At 41.6% G+C, this 16,001-nt stretch overlaps 1 long non-coding RNA gene across 2 annotated transcripts; it reads left to right on the top strand.

Moving 5' to 3' along the window:
• Positions 3,706–11,359, top strand: LOC102172310. 2 transcript variants are annotated; one of them, XR_001297468.2, is made up of 3 exons: positions 3,706–4,382; positions 4,692–4,892; positions 11,213–11,359. It is a non-coding gene; the product is annotated as an uncharacterized LOC102172310 (long non-coding RNA). The 2 variants fall into 2 exon arrangements; XR_001297469.2 differs by lacking the exon at positions 11,213–11,359 and adding an exon at positions 10,564–11,204.

Raw genomic sequence — 16,001 nt, 5'->3', positions numbered from 1 at the left:
ACAGATTTTTAATGATGGGCATTTTAAAGTTTTTTTTTGTCATTTACAGACAGTTATTGTTTTACTCAGATGCTTTTGCAAAAGTGTTTCCTCAAATGTGCTTCATCTTCAAGAAGATTAGTGGAAAGGGCTTTGACAAGTACAGGTTTCTGTTAGCTTTAAGATCATAAAACTGATTTGAGTAAAATTTTACAGAACTGATGGAAAAGCTGGATTTGAGCAAACAAATATTAATTACATAGGACTGAATGAATTCATGGGAAATAGATGGGGAAACAGGGGAAACAGTGTCAGACTTTATTTTTTTGGGCTCCAAAATCACTGCAGATGGTGATTGCAGCCATGAAATTAAAAGACGTTTACTCCTTGGAAGGAAAGTTATGACCAACCTGCTGCTGCTGCTAAGTCGCTTCAGTCATGTCCAACTCTGTGTGACCTCAGAGACGGCAGCCCACCAGGCTCCCCGGTCCTGGGATTCTCCAGGTAAGAACACTGGAGTGGGTTGCCATTTCCTTCTCCAATGCATGAAAGTGAAAAGTAAAAGTGAAGTCGCTCAGTCGTGTCCGACTCTTCGCGACCCCATGGACTGCAGCCCACCAGGCTCCTCTGTCCATGGGATTTTCCAGGCAAGAGTACTGGAGCGGGGTGCCATTGTCTTCTCCGACCTAGATAGCATATTAAAAAGCAGAGGCATTACTTTGCCAACAAAGGTCCGTCTAGTCAAGGCTATGGTTTTTCCAGTAGTCATGTATGGATGTGAGAGTTGGACGGTGAAGAAGGCTGAGCACCGAAGAATTGATGCTTTTGAACCGTGGTGTTGGAGAAGACTCTTGAGAGTCTCTTGGACTGCAAGGAGATCCAACCAGTCCATTCTAAAGGAGATCAGTCCTGGGTATTCTTTGGAAGGAATGATACTGAGGCTAAAACTCCAATACTTTGGCCACCTCATGCAAAGAGTTAACTCATTGGAAAAGATCCTGATGCTGGGAGGGATTGAGGCAGGAGGAGAAGGGGACGACAGAGGATGAGATGGCTGGATGGCATCACTGACTCAACGAATGTGAATCTGAGTGAACTCTGGGAGTTGTTGATGGACAGGGAGGCCCGGCGTGCTGCGATTCATGGGGTCGCAAAGAGTCGGACACAACTGAGTGACTGAACTAAACTGAATGAATTAAGGAGGAAGATTATAATTTTTTTGTTTGAAATATTGCTGGTTCCTTAATATTTTTCTTTCCAAATTTCAGAAAATCTTTTTTCTTAAGTTGTCTATGACTTAAAGCAATTTGGCAAAGTATACCTTTGTAAACAAAGATGAAACATTTACTTTTTGTCTCTACCTGATCCCTCCCCAAAACTCTTGAATATTCTTTTCATGGTATTAGGGTTAGTCATTTACATAAATTCAGTAAGAATCTGTTCTCCTTCTAACAGTACACAATTACAAATACGGGTTATATTCCAAGGTTTTAGCTGAAACGTCATATTTGAGGGAGATGTGCATAGACTCGGATATGACCATTCCTTTTAAATTTTTATTTTTAATTAGAGGATAATTAATTCACAATGATGTGATAGTTTCCGCTATACATCAACATGAATCAGTTGTAACTACACATATGTCCCCTCCTTCTTAAACCTCCCTCCCCATCCCACCCCTCTAGCACCAGCGTTGGGTTCCCTGTGTCATATAGCAAATTCCCACTGGATATCTATTTTACATATAGTAATGTATATGTTTCAATGCTACTTTCTCAAATCACCCCACCCTTTGCTTCCTCACTGTGTCCAAAATTCTGTTCTTTATGTCTGTGTTTCCTTTGCTGCCCTGCAAGCAGGATCATCAGTATTATCTTTGTAGATTCTGTAAATATGTGTTAATATATTTGTCTTTCTCTTTCTGACTTACTTCACTCTGTATAATAGGCTCCAGACTCATCTCCCTCATTAGAACTGACTCAAATGCTTCCTTTTATAGCTGAGTAATAATCCATTGTGCATACGCACCATAACTTCTTTATCCAGTCATCTGTTGATGGACATATAGGTTGCTTTCATGTCTTAGCTATTGTAAACAGTATCGCAATGAACATTGTGGTACATGTGTCTTTTTCAATTATGGTGTTGCAGACACCATCTGCCCAGTAGTGGGAGTTTGGGGTCATATGGTAGTTTTATTCCTAGTTTTTTAAGGAATCTCCATAGTGTTCTCTATAGTGGCTGTATCAATTTGCATTCCCACTAATGGCACAACAGGGTTCCTTTTACTCCACATCCTCTCCAGCGTTTATTGTTTGTAAACTTTTTGATGATGGACATTCTGACCAGTGTGAGATGATACCTCATTGTAGTTTTGATTTGCATATCACTAATAATGAGTGATGTTGAATATCTTTTCATGTGTATATTCAGTTCAGTTCAGTTCAGTCGCTCAGTCGTGTGTGTATATCTTAGCCATCTGTATGTCTTCTTTGGAGAAATGTCTGTTTAGGTCATCTTCCCACTTTTCGACAGGGTTGTTTGTTTTTCTGGTATTGAGCTCCATGAGCTGCTTGTATATTTTGAGGGTTAATCCTTTGTCAGTTGTTTCCTTTGCTGTCATTTTCTCCCACTCTAAAATTTGTCTTTTCACTTTTCTTATAGTTTCCTTCATTGTGCAAGTTTTGGGGTTAAGTTAGGTCCCATTTGTTTATTTTTATTTCCATTACTCTGCTGCTGCTGCTAAGTCACTTCAGTCGTGTCCGACTCTGTGCGACCCCATAGACGGCAGCCCACTAGGCTCCTCTGTCCCTGGGATTCTCCAGGCAAGAATACTGGAGTGGGTTGCCATTTCCTTCTCCAATGCATGAAAGTGAAATGTGAAAGTGAAGTCGCTCAGTAGTGTCCAACTCCTAGCCACCCCATGGACTGCAGCCTACCAGGCTCCTCTGCCCATGGGATTTTCTAGGAGGTGGGTAATAGGAGATCTTGCTGTGATTTATGTCAAAGAGTGTTCTGTCTATGTTTTCCTCTAATAGTTTTATAGTTTCCGGCATTACATTTAAGTCTTTAATCCATTTTGAGATTAGTTTTTATGTGTAGAGGTAGGCAGTGTTCTAATTTCATTATTTTATACATAGCTGACCAGTTTTCCCAGCACCACTTATTGAAGAGACTATCTTTTCTCCATTGTATATTTTTGCCTCCTTTGTCAAAGCTAAGGTTCCTATAGATGCATGAATGTATCTCTGGACTTTCTATCTTGTTCCATTGATCTATATTTCTATTTTTGTGCCACTATCATACTTTCTTGATGGCTGTAGCTTTGTAGTATAGTCTGAAGGCAGGGAGATTGATTCCTCCAGCTCCACTGTTCTTTCTCAAGATTGCTTTTGCTATTTAGATAACCATCAGTTTTAAGGAATTAAGGTTTACTCTCTGGAGTCAATAAAGTCCCTTGGGAAAATGGCCTGGTATTTTACTTACAAGGTTTCAACAGGGCAGTCTTCAAAAGAGCTTGCATGGTCAATCACTATCTTGCTGCATTTATGTAAATAATCAGGAAAGACTGAGGACAGGAGGAGAAGCAGGGGAGAGAGGATGTGATGGTAAGATGGCATCACTGACTCAATGGACATGTGTTTGAGCAAATTCCAGGAGATAGTGATGGATAGGGAAGCCTGGTGTGCTGCAGTCCATGGGGTCTCAGAAAGTTGGACATGACTTAGTGACTGAACAACAACAACAACAACAACAACAAAGGCCAAATTTAGTGCAAATAAATTAGTTGCACTCTGGTTATCTTTGATTTTTAAAAATGGGGGTGATTATAAAATGATTATAAAATAAAAATGGGAATGATTACAGAGAAAAAAGTTATGTGTGCACATCTGTAGATATTAAGTTCTAATCCTGTTGATTATATTTGAGATTTTGTTATATATCTACAAGTTGGACTGGGTCCTGAATTCTTCTATTTTCCTAATGAATTTGGTTATAAATCTCCAAAGAAATGTTTCCGCTCTCTCCCATTCTGATTTGGAATCACTGAGAAAAAAGATTGCCCTTGAATCTCTTCGGAAGGGACTCATGATCCTTCTCCCTACCTGAATGGCAGCCAAAATCCAGGGACTTGAACCTTAGGTACACATCTCGTAGTCACAGAAGGCTCCATTTGACTTCTGGTCCTGCATATCAGCTGGAGACATCTCAGCCTGATCAAAAGGGCAGAACTGTTAAGAAAAAAAGAGAGAGAGAGACAGCTGTTTGGAAATGGAGTCACCTGTGTTAAGCCCCATGTTAGCAAGTCAAACTGCAATAACTATTCTAATTGTAATTTCAGCCTCTCCCAGGAATGTGACATTTACCTTGTCAGTCTGGAATTACCTGGCCTCTCTAATGAGGTAATCTACCCAATAAGATGCCATTTTCCCCCCATAGGATGGTGACCTTGTCATAGGTCTTTGCTAAATAGCCCACTGAAATAACCCACTCTTTGCTAAAAAGTTCTCTTCCTATTCTCTTCTGTCTATAAAAGTCTTTAATTTTGTACAGCTCTTTGAAATTCCTTTCTACCTGCTAGATAGGATGTTGCCCAGTTCATGAATCACTGAATAATGACAATTATATCTTTAGATTTACTCAGTTGAATTTTGATTTTTAACAAAGCTCCACTGTTGACATTTCCCTTCTCTGTCTTTTCACCCTTACAGATATGCACACAAAGGACTTTGTGTTCCCCAAAGCGTTGGATAATTCCTACGTGACGCTGACTGCACACTTAACTAAACCACCCCAGGCCTTCATGTGTGCCTGCACATCTCTACTGACCTGACCTTCAACTATAGCCTCTTCCCTTACACCACAAGAAAACAGCATAATGAGATTCTCTTCTTCAACATAATGAGGGACTGGTAGGTACAGTGTATCATGGGTGGAGCTGACATCTTTTTCAAGTCTCCTGAGGGTTCTCCTGCACCAAAGCACTTCCGTATGATCTGGGAATTTGCCTCTGAGATCACAGGGCTCTGGGTGGATGGGAAGCCCATTGTGAGGAGGAGTCTGGAGGAGGGAACCTTTTTCGGGGCAAAGGCCAGCATCATCCTGGGGAAGGAGCAGTCTGTGTTCACTGGGGGCTTTGATAAAAACCAGTGTTTGGTGGGAGACATTGGAGATATGAACATGTAAGACTTTGTGCTGTTGCCAGAAGAGATTAGCAGTGTCTATGCTGTGGGAACTTCAGTCCTAACATCCTTAACTGGCAGGTGCTCAAGTAAAAAAAAAAACCATGGTGACATGTGAGTCAAATGCCACCTATGGCCCTGAGGCCCTTTCGCTAATCCTGAAGATGCCTTCTGAGGATTACACCTTACGTTTCCCTGTTTCTGGCTCTGATGTTTCACTGACCCCTTGTGCCCTGGGGGAGTGTATTTCCTTCTCCTTTCACCACTCTTTTTCTATCAGCACATGGGATAGTGCTGAGAAGAGGGTCTTAAACATGGTTCCACATTAGAATTACCAAGCCATACCCCAAGCTAATTAAACCTGAATTGGGAGGCGGATGTGGGACCCAAACATCAGTGTTTATTAAAGCTCTTCAAGTAATTCCAGCTTTCAGGGGAGGTTGAGACCACTGAATTTTAATCATAGTTTAAGAGCAAGTGGGCTGGCTTTTCTCCTAAAAGACTGAGTGTGTTTAACTGTCGTCCTGCCAATATTTTCATTTCCTTTTTATAGGAACACCAATCCCATTTATTGTGTCTTATTAAATTATCTAAAGAATAGGGGAATAGAATTTTTCTGGCATTCTGCTTCCACCATCAGGATGTGGTCATTAAATATTAGAATTATCTTTAATTCTTTAATCCTTTCAATTTGAATATTCAAAAACTGAAAAAGATGTTTTTGTTCTTTTTTTTTGTTTAATTTGTTCTATTTTTTCTTCAGGATCACCAGTTTTTATTATGTGAAATTTCCATTATTTTTTCTTCTGTTTATTATCACCCAGCTTACTTTTATGTGTGTCCTTCATCCTTACATTTTGAGCTTTTATTTCTTCAAACCTATCTTTCATATTGTGTTAAGAAGGAAGATTTTTTTCCTCCATGCCTCTAGGCTGTTTCGTTGGCCTAAGAATTAAATTGACATTAGACAAATTAACAGGAGAAAATAAAACAAAAACTTAATTTATACATAGGAAAAACTTGAAAAATTTAGTAACTTTCCAAAATGGCCAAAATCATCATCTTAGATTGGGACTTGAACCCATGGTCTTTTCATTAGAATCACTCGCTCTGAACTTACTGAGGCTCAGGTTCTTTTGTGCCTCAGAACAGAAAGAATTCAGCGAGAAACAAAGTGATAGGTAAGAAATGGATTTATTTAGAGAGAAACAATCTCCACAGAGTGTGGGCCATCTCAGGAGGCAAAAGGGCCTGAAATATGGTGTGATTAGTTTTCATGGGCTTGGTTATCTCATAGGCTTATGAGTGAGAGGATTATGTCAACTATTTCAGGAAGGGCAAAAGTTTCTAGGAATTGAGCCCCTGCCTACTTTTTGATCTTTGATGGTGAGCCTCAGAACCATCATGATGCTGGTAAGTGTGTCCCTTAGCTTGTTGACGTGTTACAATTAATGTATGCTGAGGCTCAAGGTCTACTGGAAGTTGACTCATCCACCATCTTGGACCTATTTGGTTCTAATTAGTTTATGTCATGTCCTCATGACATAAAGTTATATCATTCTTTTAATTGTGTGCTGCCCCCTTCCCTTCTGTTTCAGTAGGGGGAACTTGGCAGGGCTTGGAGACCAAAGCCCTCATTGTGTCCCATTGTCTCTGTATGGCATAGCAAACACTTGTTTTTCTATCTCTATGTGAAATATCTTTTTCCCCTTTGAAGGCTCAAATTCCTACCCCATTCTCCTTCTTTCAGTGGCTTATAAGCCACAATTCCCTAACTAATCCTTGTGCCTCATTTTTCTTATGGGACCTTTATTAATACACAATTAAATTTGGTTTTCTCCTGTTAATTTGTCTCATGCCAATTTAATTTTTAGACCAGCCAGAAGAACTTAAAAGGGTAGAGGGAACTGTTTCCCTTCCCTAACACCAGCCACAGGGCTGATGTTGTGATCCTTCCTGAGTCCTATGTTTATTGCTCAATTCCTTTAGAGCACACAGGGAAAGAGATGAGATTGTCCTTTCAGAGCTCTAACAGGAGCATGAAGACAGACAGAAGCTCCTCTTTTGATAGCTGTATATTTTGTGGTTCCACACCTATAATCAGATCTACAGGAGATCAAACCAGTCAGTCCTAAAGGAAATCAACCCTGAATATTCACTGGAAGGACTGATGCTGAAGCTGAAGCTCCAATACTTTGGCCAACTGATGTAAAGAACTGACTCATTGGAAAAGACTCTGAAAAGGGAAAGATTGAAGGCAGGAGGAGAAGGGGGTTACAGAGGATGAGGTGGTTGGATGGTATCACTGACTCAATGACATGAGTTTGAGCAAACTCAGGGAGATAGTGAAGGACAGGGAAACCTTGAGTGCTGCAATCCATGGGGTCTCTGAGAGTCGGACATGACAATGAATGAACAATATACAAAGAGTAGGAAGTGGGGCTGAGCAGACTTCAGGCTTGAGCAGAATAATGGAAAACCTCTCACAAGACAGCAGAGAGGGTCTGTGAACTTTTGGGACAGGGTTATAGTCGAATCTGGCCTCTGTAGTCCAACACTGAATTAAATCTCAGAGACAGAGTTTTGGGTGAGGTAGAAAAGAATAGCTTTATTGCTTTTTCAGGCAAAGAGGAACATGGTGGGCTGTGCTCCTTAAAACTGCGTGTCCTAACTCATGCAGACTTGGTGAGGAGTTTTATAGCAATAGTTCAGGTGCAGAGTTGCCGATAAGGATTAGGGTATATAAAATCTAAAATCTGGCTTCAGGTGGTCTCTTGATGAACTCCTCGAAGTTATCAAACTCTGACTTTTTCTAGAATGAATAATGCTAACATATTCCATTTATTGGTGGTTTTAGTTCTAAGAGAGCACAAGTGAAGTAAAGTGAAGTCACTTGGTCGTGTCCGACTATTTGCAACCCCATGGACTACACTGTCTATGGAATTCTCCAGGCCAGAATACTGGAGTGCATAGCCTTTCCCTTCTCCAGGGGATCTTCCCAACCTAGGGATCCAACCCAGGTCTCCTGCATTGCAGGAAGATTCTTTACCAGCTAAGCTACAAAGGAAGCCCAAGAATACTGGAGTGGGTAGCCCATCCCTTCTCCAGCAGATCTTCCTGACCCAGGAATCAAACTCTTAGGGGAAACACACTGATTGAAACTGCTCACCCTGGCCAGGCACCATAGTAACCATTTGCATGAGTTGTTTTATGACAGGAGATCCTGATAAGGAATATGGAACTAATAAGCCACCACCAACCGGAAGAGTTCCAGACAGGTTGAAAGGAGACACCGTGTGTCCATCCACTTCCCAGGATCCCTCTTGCTAGCATCCATCTTGGCTGAGCCATGCGTGCACTACCAGGAAACATTCTGAATTAGAATGATTGGCCAAAGACCACCCAGAAACTAATCCCATCACCATAAAACCCGAGACTGTGAGCCACACGGCAGAGCAGTTCTCCTGGGTTCCCTTACCCTACTGCTCTCCACCTGGGTGCCCTTTCCCAATAAAATCTCTCGCTTTGTCAGCACATGTGTCTCATCGGACAATTCATTTCCGAGTGTTAGACAAGAGCCCAGTTTTGGGCCCTAGAAGGGGTCCCCTTTCCTGCAACAAAACTGGAGTCTCCTGCATTGCAGGTGGATTCTTTACCAGCTGAGCTATCACGGAAGCCAACAGAGAGCTCAAAGATACTGTTACATGTATCCTTCAAGGCAGAACCTGGACTCTGACCCAAGACAGCACGATTGCTTCTTGGCTGCTCCTTGCTGTCTCTGCCTTCCCCTTCCCTGATTGCATGCATGCTAAGTCACTTCAGTCGTGTCCGACTCTGTGCTACCCCATGGACAGCAGCCCACCAGGCTCCTCTGTCCACAGGATTCTCTAGGCAAGAATACTGGAGTGGGTTGCCACTTCCTGTTTTAAAGACCAGGAGCTTCATAGGGTCCTGCTCAGTTTCTAATTGGATTTCAAAGCCCAGGGTCTGGATTAGAGATCCAATAGGTTGAAGGGATTCACCATTGAATAAATATAGAAGAAGGAAGACTCTGACTCTGTGAACAGCTTGTCAGCTTGTGGTGGAGGGGGAAAAAAAAAAGGGAATTATCACAAACTTAAGGAAAAAGGAGAACCTTTAAAAGATCTTTGCTTCAGATGCTTGTGGCTATAGGGAATAGGTTTGCTCTGCAGTGGAATTGTTAGGGAAAACACACTGACTGAAACCGCCCACCCAGGCCAATCACCATAGTAACCATTTGTGTGAGTTATTTTACCACAGGAGGTCCCAGTAAGGAACACAGAACTAACAAGCCACCACAAACTGGGAGAGTTCAGGAAAGGTCAAAAGGAGACTCCATGTGCAGTCAGAACGACCATCCAGAGAAAACCCAGAAACGAATCCCATCACCATAAACCCGAGACTGCGAGCCATGTGGCAGAGTAGTCCTCCTAGGTTCCCTTACCCTCCTGCACTCTGCCCAGGTGCCCCTTCCGAATAAAATCTCTTGCATTGTGAGAGTGAGTGTCTTCATGGACAATTCATTTCTGAGTGTTAGACAAGCGCCCACTCTTGGGCCCCGGAAAGAGTCCCCCTTCCTGCAACAGAATGTGGGTGACAGTGAAGGGTGAGGGGGCTTCAGAATTTCACGTGTGGTCAGAAGTGTTGGATTTTTTAGATCAGAAACTCAGGGAGAATGAAATCAACTTAAAGGACGCACTTTATTTTATAGTCAAAACAAAAGTGAGTAGGAAAGGAAAGGGAGGTACTGTGATCTGCTGTGTTGGTTCTACAGGGAGTAAAATTAGCAGGGTTAGTGTGAGCAGTTGGCTTCACCTTTCACAGCTCAGCAGTCAGCTTGCTTCAAAAGAACAGAGAGAAAGGAAGTGGGATGTTAGAGGAAGCAGCATCAGATCAAACTTCTGAGGAAAAGAAGATGGAAAGAAAGGTTTTTGTATCATTGAAAAGCTCAAGTCAGTTCAGGCCTGGAAACTCTAAATCTTCAGAAGGTGGTGGCCGGGTGGAGATGGACTGAAGGACAAGGGGGTCACAGCTGACCTCCTGTGAGAGCAAGGCTTTGCAAGCACTAACTACACCTCACAAATTCAGAGTCCTCTGACCTCTTGCTGGGAGGTCAGGCTCAAAGAGGAAGCCTTGCCACACAGGCTGCTGTTGAGAGAATGATCTTTTCAAATGTAAATAAGAAGTCCTCTCCAGAGGAAAAGCCTGCAAAGGCTTCCCATTGCACTTAGAATAATTGTCAACCCTTTTCCTGGTGCTCAAAGCTCTGTGATTTCAGACTTCTGTTTCCTTCGGTCGCAGCCTTGCACATCTCTTACTTGCTCCAGGTTCCCAGCCCTTCTTCCATGTTTCCTTTTCATTTCTTCCACAAACATCTTAGGGGAAACCTCTGACTGAAACCATCCACCCTGGTCAGGCACCACAGTAGCCATGTGCATGAGTCATTTTACAACAGGAGGTCCGGGTAAGGAACATGGAACTAACAAGCCACCATCAACGGGAAGAATTCCGGAAAGGTCAAAAGGAGACAGGAGACCACCAGTCCATTTGTCCTCTTGGATTCCTCCTGGTTGGCTGAGCCATGTGCGTACCACCAGTAAGGACCCTGAGTCAGAACGATTGGCCAGAGACAACCTGGAAATTAATCCCATCACCATAAACCCGAGACTGTGAGCCACGTGGCAGAGCAGTCCTCCTGGGTTCCCTTACCCTGCTGCACTCTGCCCAGGTGCTCCTTCCAAATAACGTCTCTTGCTTTCTCATACATATGTCTCCCTGGACAATTCATTTCCAAGTGTTAGATAAGAGCACACTCTAAGGCACTGGGAGGGGTCCATTTTCCTATAACAACTATACCTTGAACTCCTGTGATGTGACAAACTTAGTCTTGGGATAAGCAGTTAAATCTCAGAAATGACAACAATCACACACACAATAGATGAAATCGTGGTTACCTGGGACTTACATTACAGGGAGTTTAAATATGCTTGATTTCTTTTACAAGACTTCTGCATTTGCCTTTTTTCCAGATCCTCACGTGGCTAGTTCCACATCATTTTGGCTCTGATGAGATGTCCTCACCTTAGAAAGGACCTTCCCGGGACATTTTTATCATCTGTTGTTGTTTTCTTTCTTAAAATGTTTAAATTTTAATTAAATTAATTAATTAATTCTTGGCTGAGCTGGGTCTTCATTGCTGCACACAGGCTTTCCTCTAGTTCTGGTGAGTAGGGGCTATTCTCCCCATGGTGCCCAGGCTTCTTCTTACCGTGGCTTCTCTTGTCCTGGAACACAGGCTCTAGGCACGCAGGCTTCAGTAGTTGTGGCACTTGGGCTTAGTTGCCCTACAGCATGTGAATATTCCCGGAGCAGGGATTGAACTCAGGTTCCCTGCATTGGCAGGCAGACTCTCAACCACTGGACCACCAGGGAACTCCTGTTATTGTTTCCTAAGCAGATATCATTGTCTGAAAAACAAAAAATGGGAGGTGGGAGGAGTTGTTCCTTTATTTTTTGCTCCACTGGTAGGTTGTAAATTCCATGAGAACAGAGACATTATTTTCGATTGCATTCCCAGGTTCTAGAATGGTATGGCTCATAGTATTTTCTCAATAAATACTTGATGAATTAACTAATTCTGGAGGAGGCAGCAGCAGTGGAGAAATGATTTGGATGCTTCTGAGAATGAAGAAATACTTAAAAGAGTGAGAGATTGTAAAACTGTATTTTTGCTCACAGAATGGTATGTTATAAACGTGTGATAGCTTGCTTCTTAGAGAAGGGAGGGAATGTCCATAGAGTCTGCATTTGATTCAGCAGTACGCTTCTGAGAATAAAGCAGGAAAAAGATGGAAATTTAAAAATTACTAAGAATGAATGGAATAGACAGCAGAGTGATCAAGTAACTTTAGGAGAAATCTGTCAATTGCAGACCATCTAAAATCTCCAAAATTTTCAACTGACTTTAAAAATTATACAATGTGAGACTTGCAGGTTACATTTTATTTGGGGCAAAATCAGGACTGCAGCCTGAGAGACAGCATCTCAGAAAGCTCTGAGAAACTGCTCCAAAGAGGTGGGAGATTAGGTGACAATGCTAGTGATGGCAAATGGCTGTAAATACAAATTTTGATCACTTACCTGCTTCTCACCTCTTGCTGTGTGACCTGGTTGCTAATAGGCCACTGACCTGGTCTGTGGCCTGGGAGCTGGGGACACTTTCTTTAGAGTGTGAAAGTGAAAAGTGAAAATATTAGTCACTTAGTCGTGTCTGACTCTTTGAGACCCCCAAGAACTGTAGCCAGGCTCCTCTGTCCATGGGATTTTCCAGGCAAGAATACCAGAGTGGCTAGCCATTCCCTTCTCCAGGGGATCTTTCAGACCCAGGGGTTAAATCCAGGTCTCCTGTATTGCAGGAAGATTCTTTATGATCTGAACCACCAGGGAGCCCTTAAAGTGTAATTCAGGCAAACAAAGACCTCTCGCATAACCACAATACAACCATGAAAATTAGGAAATACCAATGCATTACTATTATCTAATTTACAGATCCCATTCAAGTTTCACCAATTCTCCCAATTATGTCCTGTATAGTTTTTACTGATGGAAAAATACACAACATAAAAGTTATGAGTTAAGTTTTATTCAGGGACCTTACTGGGGACTACAGTCTGGGAGACAGCCTCTCAGTAGCTCTGAGAAACTGCTCTGAAGAGGTAGAGAAGGAGCCAGCCTATGTGCTTTTTTTTTGGTTTTTAGCTAGGAAATACAGGTAGTCAAGGATACATCTTGGTAAAAGATTACTGCTAATCACAAAGAACAGATATCTCAAGTTCATATTTTTAGTACTTTTCTGTTTTTGGAAAGAGGCAAGCATCTGTAGTTATTGAAATTTTTTCTGAGATGTTCATCTAAATATATAAGGGCCTGTTTATCCAAAGCACAGAGTTCTTCATCTTGTTTTTTTTTTTCCATCCTAAATTCCCCTCAGGGTGCACTGTCAGTGGGCATCTGCACTAAGTTGCAGCTTAACCTTTTGTATAATTGGATAATGAGTAACAGTCATTTTCTGCTGTTAACAATAGATAATTGGGTACAAGCCAGGAACAGTGTTGCATTCGGGTTATAAATTTTTGGCAGAAATATCTCAGAACCGAGGCCGTTATACTTCTCACTGCATTCCAACAAGAGGAATACATTTTTTCCTCCAAGCTTATTTATAATTGAAGGAAAATTGTCTCACAATGTTGTATTGACCTCTGCTGTATGTCAGCATGGGTCAGCCGTAGGTATACATGTGACCCCTCCCTCTTTAAACTCCCTCCCGCCTCCCACCTCTTCTTATCCATCTAGGTTGTTACTGAGCCCCAGGTTGAGTTTCCTGAGTCATACAACAAATTCCCATTGGTTATCTATTTTACACATTGTAGTGTGTATGCTTCCATACACACTACATTCATCTCACCCTCTCCTTCTCCCCTTGCCCCACTTCCCATGTCCATAAGTCTGTTCACGTCTGCTTCAATGTTGTTGCCCTGTAAATAGGTTCATCAGTACCATCTTTTTAGATTCCATATATATGCATTAATATACTATATTTGTCTTTCTCTTTCTGAATTACTTCACTCTATATAATAGGCTCTAGGTTCATCCGCCTCATTAGAACTGACTCAGATACATTCTTTTTTTATGGCTGAGTAATAGTCCATTGTATGTATGTATATATGTCCTTATCCATTCATCTGATGATGGATGTCTGGGTTGCTTCCATGTCCTAGCTACACCTGACCTGCCTTTTGAGAAACCTGTATGCAGGTCAGGAAGCAACAGTTAGAACTGGACATGGAACAACAGACTGGTTCCAAATAGGAAAAGGAGTACGTCAAGGTTGTGTATTGTCACCCTGCTTATTTAACTTATATGCAGAGTACATCATGAGAAACACTGGACTGGAAGAAGCACAAGCTGGAGTCAAGATTTCCAGGAGAAATATCAATAACCTCAGATATGCAGATGACACCACCCTTATGACAGAAAGTGAAGAAGAACTAAAGAGTCTCTTGATGAAAGTGAAAAAGGAGAGTGAAAAAGTTGGCTTAAAGTTCAACATTCAGAAAACTAAGATCATGGCATCCAGTCCCATCACTTCATGGCAAGTAGATGGGGAAACAGTGGAAACAGTGGCTGACTTTATTTTTCTGGGCTCCAAAATCACTGCAGATGGTGACTACAGCCATGAAATTAAAAGATGCTTACTCCTTAGAAGGAAAGTTATGACCAACCTAGACAGCATATTCAAAAGCAGAGACATTACTTTGCCAACAAAGGTCCGTCTAGTCAAGGCTATGGTTTTTCCAGTAGTCATGTATGGATGTGAGAGTTGGACTATAAAGAAAGCTGAGTGCAGAAGAATTGATGCTTTTGAACTGTGGTGTTGGAGAAGACTCTTGAGAGTCCCTTGGACTGCAAGGAGATCCAACCAGTCCACCCTAAAGGAAATCAGTCCTGAGTGTTCATTGGTAGGACTGATGTTGAAGCTGAAACTCCAATACTTTGACCACCTGATGTGAAGAGCTGACTCATTTGAAAAGACCCTGATGTTCAATCATATTGAAGGCAGGAGGAGAAGGAGATGACAGAGGATGAGATGGTTGGATGGACATGAGTCCGGGTAACCTACAGGAGTTGGTGATGGACAGGGAGGACTGGCGTGCTGTGGTTCATGGGGTTGCAAAGAGTCAGACACGACCGAGCGACTGAACTGAACTGAACAGCAGTTCAGAACTGAGTGAACACTGGGTACATGTGTGTTTCTCAGTTTTGGTTGAGGAACACATTTTAATTTGTCTCATTACTTCATCATTTAATTTAAGTGGCTTTATTTGGCTTTCTCCATTTACAATTACTCTTTTAAAAAAATTTATTTATTTGACTGCACATATGGGACTTAGTTCCCTGACCAGGGATTGAATCCAGACACCCTGCATTGGGAGCATGGAGTCTTACCCACTGGGCCACCAGGGAAGTCCCTAAAGTTACTCTTTTTCTCTTTGCAATTAACAGATATGCTGTGAGGAAATGTATCAAGAGTATGTAAATACACCTTTCCTCATCAAACTTTCACTCATTAGTTTTAGCAGCTATCAGTGTTTCTTAGCTGAATTAATTATTACTGTGATAGTTTATCAAATGGTGATTTTTGAATTCCATCATTCCTTCTAGCTTATTAATGACATTCTTCTCTAAAGGAAAAACTCTCCATTCTCTTCATTAATTCATTCCTTTATTTATATCAGTATAGACTAATATATTATATTTGGTTTTATTCTACAGTGTACACTTACACTTGAATAGAAATGATAATTGTCACCATCCATTTTCTTGTTCCTAATCTCAAGGGGAATGTTTTAAATAATTTATGATTAAGTATTATGTTTGCTCTGTGTGTATGTGTGTGTGTGTGTGTGTTTTTTAGTACCTTTACATCTTTTTATGGTGAAAGAGAAAGTTCAGCCTTGCAAACAGGCCTTTCTAAGTATAACAGTCTCAGGCCTATTTTGCTAACATTTTTCTGTGCAAGCTCATATTCTTTGGGAGCTATCAATTACCTTGGTAGGTAACATGTACTTTATTTCTTTTATATATATATATTTTTTAATTTTTATTTTTACTTTATTTTACTTTACAATACTGTATTGGTTTTGCCATAAATTGACATGAATCCACCATGGGTGTATGTGAGTTCCCAATCCTGAACCCCCCTCCCACCTCCCACCCCATATCATCTCTCTGGATCATCCCTGTGCACCAGCCCCAAGC

The sequence above is a fragment of the Capra hircus genome, chromosome 3 (genome assembly GCF_001704415.2).
Source record: "Capra hircus breed San Clemente chromosome 3, ASM170441v1, whole genome shotgun sequence".
Lineage (NCBI taxonomy): Eukaryota > Metazoa > Chordata > Mammalia > Artiodactyla > Bovidae > Capra > Capra hircus.
This window is presented reverse-complemented; position numbering and strand designations above follow the sequence as displayed.